At 36.8% G+C, this 5,116-nt stretch overlaps 1 pseudogene; it reads left to right on the forward strand.

Annotated features, from left to right (window-relative positions):
• LOC107755121 (V-type proton ATPase subunit d 1-like) overlaps positions 1 to 4,018 on the forward strand; it is a 6,461-nt pseudogene extending 2,443 nt beyond the window's left edge.
• The last annotated feature ends 1,098 nt before the right edge of the window (positions 4,019 to 5,116 follow it).

The raw sequence follows: 5,116 nt of genomic DNA on the forward strand, positions 1-5,116 counted from the left end.
GCTCTTTGGTCTTGCCCATGGTGGTGGGAGAGGTTGGAATGGAAGATACAGATTGTGTGGACAGGTGTCTTATACACCTAACGAGTTGACATTAGGAGTAACTTCTTAAAGTGACAGGACTAATCTTTGTTCCACATGGGGACATAACCAGTCTGTGGGAGCCAGAATTCTTGCCGGTTGGTAGGGGATCAAATACTTATTTCACTCACTGAAATGCAAATTGATCTCTAACCTTTATATAATGTGTTTTTTTTCTGGATTTTTTAGTTGGTATTCTATCTCTATCCGTTAAAATAAACCTACCATAAAAATTACAGTCCCTTCATTTCTTTATAAATGGGCGAACTTACAGAATCAGCAGGGGATCAAATAAATATTTTCCCCACTGTAACACTGAAGAATGAGGTTTTGGGTTTACAGATTACGTCTGTTTAATTTTTTTTTTAATCATTAAGCGTTTTTCTTGTTTTTGTTTCCTCAGACCTGAAGCTTCATTTGCAGAGCACTGACTATGGAAGCTTCCTGGCCAATGAAGCCTCTCCCCTCACTGTCTCCGTCATTGATGACAAGCTGAAAGAGAAGATGGTGGTTGAGTTCCGCCATATGAGGAACCAGTCTTATGAGCCTCTGGCCAGCTTCATGGATTTCATCACGTGAGTGCAGTCAGACACCAAAGAGTATAAGCAAATCACACTTTAAATTCACACTGCACGAGGCATAATACTGAGCTCCTGCCCTTAAACACAAATCCAAATACTCAAACTAAATTCATGAAACCTCTGACTCTTCCATCAAAATCAAACGATCACTGCAGAACCATTTCACTTGCACTCAAAATCAAACAGTGCTCTCAGATCACACACACATGAGTCAATAAAATAAACACTACAGAGCATTCATTAGACACTACAGAGAAAAATGGAGAACACAGCATCCAGAACATTACACAAAAAAAGTATATTTTATTGAGTAAAAAAGTTTACAATTCTGTAAAGTATAGTAATTGCAAATGAGTAAGGTGAATATATTGTATAGGCCTACTGTAGCTACTGCAAGAATAGTATTGTGCTGAATATTGAATAGTACTAAATGTTTGTAGATATTCAGCACTTGGATACTGCAAAAATTTCTGCAGTCCAAATGTAAAGGCCAAAAAGGTCAAATAAAACTCTAAGAATAGCTTGTTACTGTAAAGTAGACTCAAATACTGTAAGTTGTGCAATTGTAAAATCAGGGTCAATGAGAGATTAATTCTGTCTCAGCATCATGTCTTTGTGCTTGAGTCCGGCCTGAGGACTTTGTCCACATCACAAGTAATGTAGTCTTTTTTGCTAGACAAAGAGAAAAAACCCTCTGATCTGACAGATCCAGCCTTGATAACACTCTCTAAACCTTACTCTTTCTCTCCTCATCCTCCACTGATGGAGGCCGTTAACATTGCCCAAACTCCAGCAGAGCTCTACAATGCCATCCTGGTGGATACACCACTTGGTAAGACAGTCTGATATGAAAAATTCACACGAGTCACATTCACTTCATGTTTTGTAGCCAAAGGAAGTCAGTGAGTTGCGAATCTTGTCAGTACTTTTTAAGCATTCAGAAATTTTGTGAAACGACTCAAAAACATGTTCTAAATAATACCAAGGTGCTTATTTCTACATCACAGTTAATGGCTGTGTCTGTTTGTTTCAGCTGCTTTCTTTCAGGACTGCATCTCTGAGCAGGATTTGGATGAGATGAACATTGAAATAATTCGCAACACTCTTTACAAGGTCAGCCTTGTGATGGAAGATACTGGGATGTAAATCTTAAACATTCATTAGGAATTTTCCTATGACATGACAAGTATGCATAAGCACAGTGGGTAGTGAACTTTAACACTGTATGTAGGGGGGAAGTCTATAGTGTTATAGTGCTGTTGACAAACAGTTATAGTGCTGTTGGAAAAACTATACAGCTCATTAAACACTTTTCTTTCAAGATTCAAGATTTTTATTCATCACATACACAGTTATTTACACAATATGACGTGCTGTGAAGTGTAAAGCTGGTCAGCTTATTTCATTTGCATCAAATATGAATAGTAGATAAAAATGCTAAGATAAGATGAACATAAGAAATAATAATAGAAAAAAAAAATAATAATAATAATAACAACAAAAAATAGCAATAAGGTAAGTTGGATTAGAAAATGCTAGGCATGTTACCTGCACAATATACAATGTCAGTATTACATCAGTTATCATTATATCAGTATATCCGTTATTCTATAAATAATTCTTTATTTATAAAGGCCTATGACTAAGAAATCATGAGCTGTAGTTGATCTCCACTCTGTGTCTCCAGGCTTATCTAGAAGCTTTCTACAAGTTCTGCACTTCACTGGGTGGCACAACCGCAGATACCATGTGCCCAATTCTGGAGGTGAGTAAACACCTGTGAAATCAAGTATAGGGACCTTTATTCTGAAATAGGATTTTATTTTTTTTGTTATTATTATCGTAACTGATATATTTCAGTGTTTTAAGAATTAAAGCAAAGATTTGCTTTTGTATCAGTTTGAGGCAGACCGAAGAGCTTTCATCATTACCATTAACTCCTTTGGTACGGAGCTCTCCAAAGAAGACAGAGCTAAACTCTTCCCTCACTGTGGCAAGCTCTACCCAGAGGGTCTTGCACAGCTAGCCCGCGCAGATGATTACGAGCAGGTCAAAGCTGTGGCTGAATACTACCCTGTAAGTATCTGTGTAGACCTAAATGAGTTTAAACTAACATTTCATCATGACAGAATGTTCATTTTGGGTGAACTGTTCCTTTAGAGTTGTTTTGATGTGAAGTTCACATAGCGTTTGTTTCTGGCATTTTTGGCCACCAAAATGATTTGAGGATTAACACGAGTTCATGCTGTTTCAGGAATACAAGCTTCTCTTTGAGGGTGCTGGTAGCAACCCAGGAGACAAAACCCTTGAGGATCGCTTTTTTGAACATGAGGTGAGCAAAAGTTTTGACATGATGAAAGAGAGAGAATGTTACTGCATTGAAAATCATAATTCAGTGATGTTTTTGATGTTAGCAAATGGCTCTGTTTGAAAGCTCTCTGCTAACAATAAAATGCGGGTTATGTTTTTGCAGGTGAAACTCAATAAGCTGGCCTTCCTGAATCAGTTTCATTTCAGCGTGTTCTATGCCTACGTCAAGTTGAAGGAACAAGAGTGCCGAAACATTGTGTGGATTGCCGAGTGTATTGCCCAAAGGCATCGGGCTAAGATTGACAACTACATCCCCATTTTCTAATGGTACATAATATCAGTCTTGAATAATGATCCACATGACATGTATTAACTGTGCTCTGTTATGTTAAGGTTTGAAAATGTTGATCCTGTCTCCTTTGTTTCTTGCACTACCCCACTCTTACCTTTCATTGTGATTGTCTTTATTAGAGTTAAGGATCATTCGTTTTTGTTTGACAGACAAAACAGTGCAGTTGCATTCCCCCTCCACCCTTAGGATTTTTTAAAGAAAAGTTTTAGTAAAGTAATAAATGTTCTTTTTCTTCATGATGTCATGACTGTGAAACCATGTCACCTGGCAACCAGTCACAGCCCATTGCAAGTGAAGGATCCAGGGAATTACAGGAAAACAGGAAAGTTTAAGTGAAATGCAAAACTCAAGACATCTAATTGTCATACTCTTCCTGCTAAGAAAATATACATTCCATTATTATCATTTATGCATTGCATACTTTTTCAATTATTGTACATTTTCAGATTATAAACTCTCTGAACTCATGATCTCCCAGTATCCACATCTGATGAGTGTTAGAGAATCACTGGTAATTTAGACAGTGAGCCAAGCAGAATGAATTTCTGCGTAAATCGTTTTGTGTAAATTGTTGTATTCAATTGAACTGCATGGTTACATAAGAATGGATTTATGATCGATTTACAGAGTAATTGTTTTGCTTGTGTTTCACTAAAAAGGAACAATGGGATTATTCTTAATAAAAAAAAGAGAATTGCTGGGAATTAACAAGGAACATTTTTTTTTCTTTTGTGTGTATAGATTCTTTACTATGTCTTGTTTGTTAAAATGAGAATTGTGTGCTTTCCATTTGTAAATTAGTGCTAAAATTTGTGCTGACAATTTATGGAGTAGATCATATTTTATGATTGACAGCTGAATTAGTGAGGTCAAATGGATCTAATATTGAGAAAGACCTTGCTCTCAGCTAAATCTATTGTACTATTGTAACCATGTTGTCTGTATTTTAAGTGATCTAAATGAAATCTATATGTATACTCTATATAAAAAGTAAATCTGTGTTTGGAATTTTTTTTTAAATTCTGACTTTCAGAGAAAAAAAGAGACAAAAACAGCCACTATTGCAAGTTGTCAGCTACAATAGTATTAATAGTACTGTAGTTGCTTTATTCACCACAAGATGGTGCAAAAAGCCCAATCGTCCTTCATCAATGTATGCAGTTTGCCTTGGACTTGGCATTTTGGTTACAGCATGAACTTCAGAATTTTAATTTGCATTTTACTACAGACAGACATTCAGCTGAACAAAAAGGATTTACTGTACCTTCTGCCACAGATGTAAGATATGCATTATAATCATAATTAGTCTATGGCTTTGTGCTATTGTGCTGAGATGTTTAAGCATGTGAGATTAGAGTCTGCCAAAACCCACGCTAGGCCTCGGGCTAATGATGCCATGCTTGCGTTAACTCTGTGTTACTCCCTGTACTCTGCCAAAAGCTAATCTGTATCTAAACATGTGAAAGCCGTGCCAGCCATTTACTGACAGAGCTTTGTCAGTCCTTTGTAAATACCTGACTTGGTTTGAACATGCAGTTGAATGGCTGGTTATCTGTGTTTCAAATCCATGGATAAGAAATGGGCTTAGTGATGTTCTAAATACCCACACAGTACACAGAGTTTTGTATTTCTGGTTGGATGAACATCACTTTTGTTTTTTTGTTTTTTTTAGGGGGGCTTTGGATCACTCCCTGATGACCCCATCCTCACTCTTTCTACGTGCTAAAACATTAAGATTCAGGCCTCATTAAAAACGCTTAATTACTGCAAACAATCGCAGCCTTTTAGTTCTGCA

This window comes from Sinocyclocheilus rhinocerous, unplaced genomic scaffold (genome assembly GCF_001515625.1).
Source record: "Sinocyclocheilus rhinocerous isolate Xijiao unplaced genomic scaffold, SAMN03320098_v1.1 scaffold591, whole genome shotgun sequence".
Lineage (NCBI taxonomy): Eukaryota > Metazoa > Chordata > Actinopteri > Cypriniformes > Cyprinidae > Sinocyclocheilus > Sinocyclocheilus rhinocerous.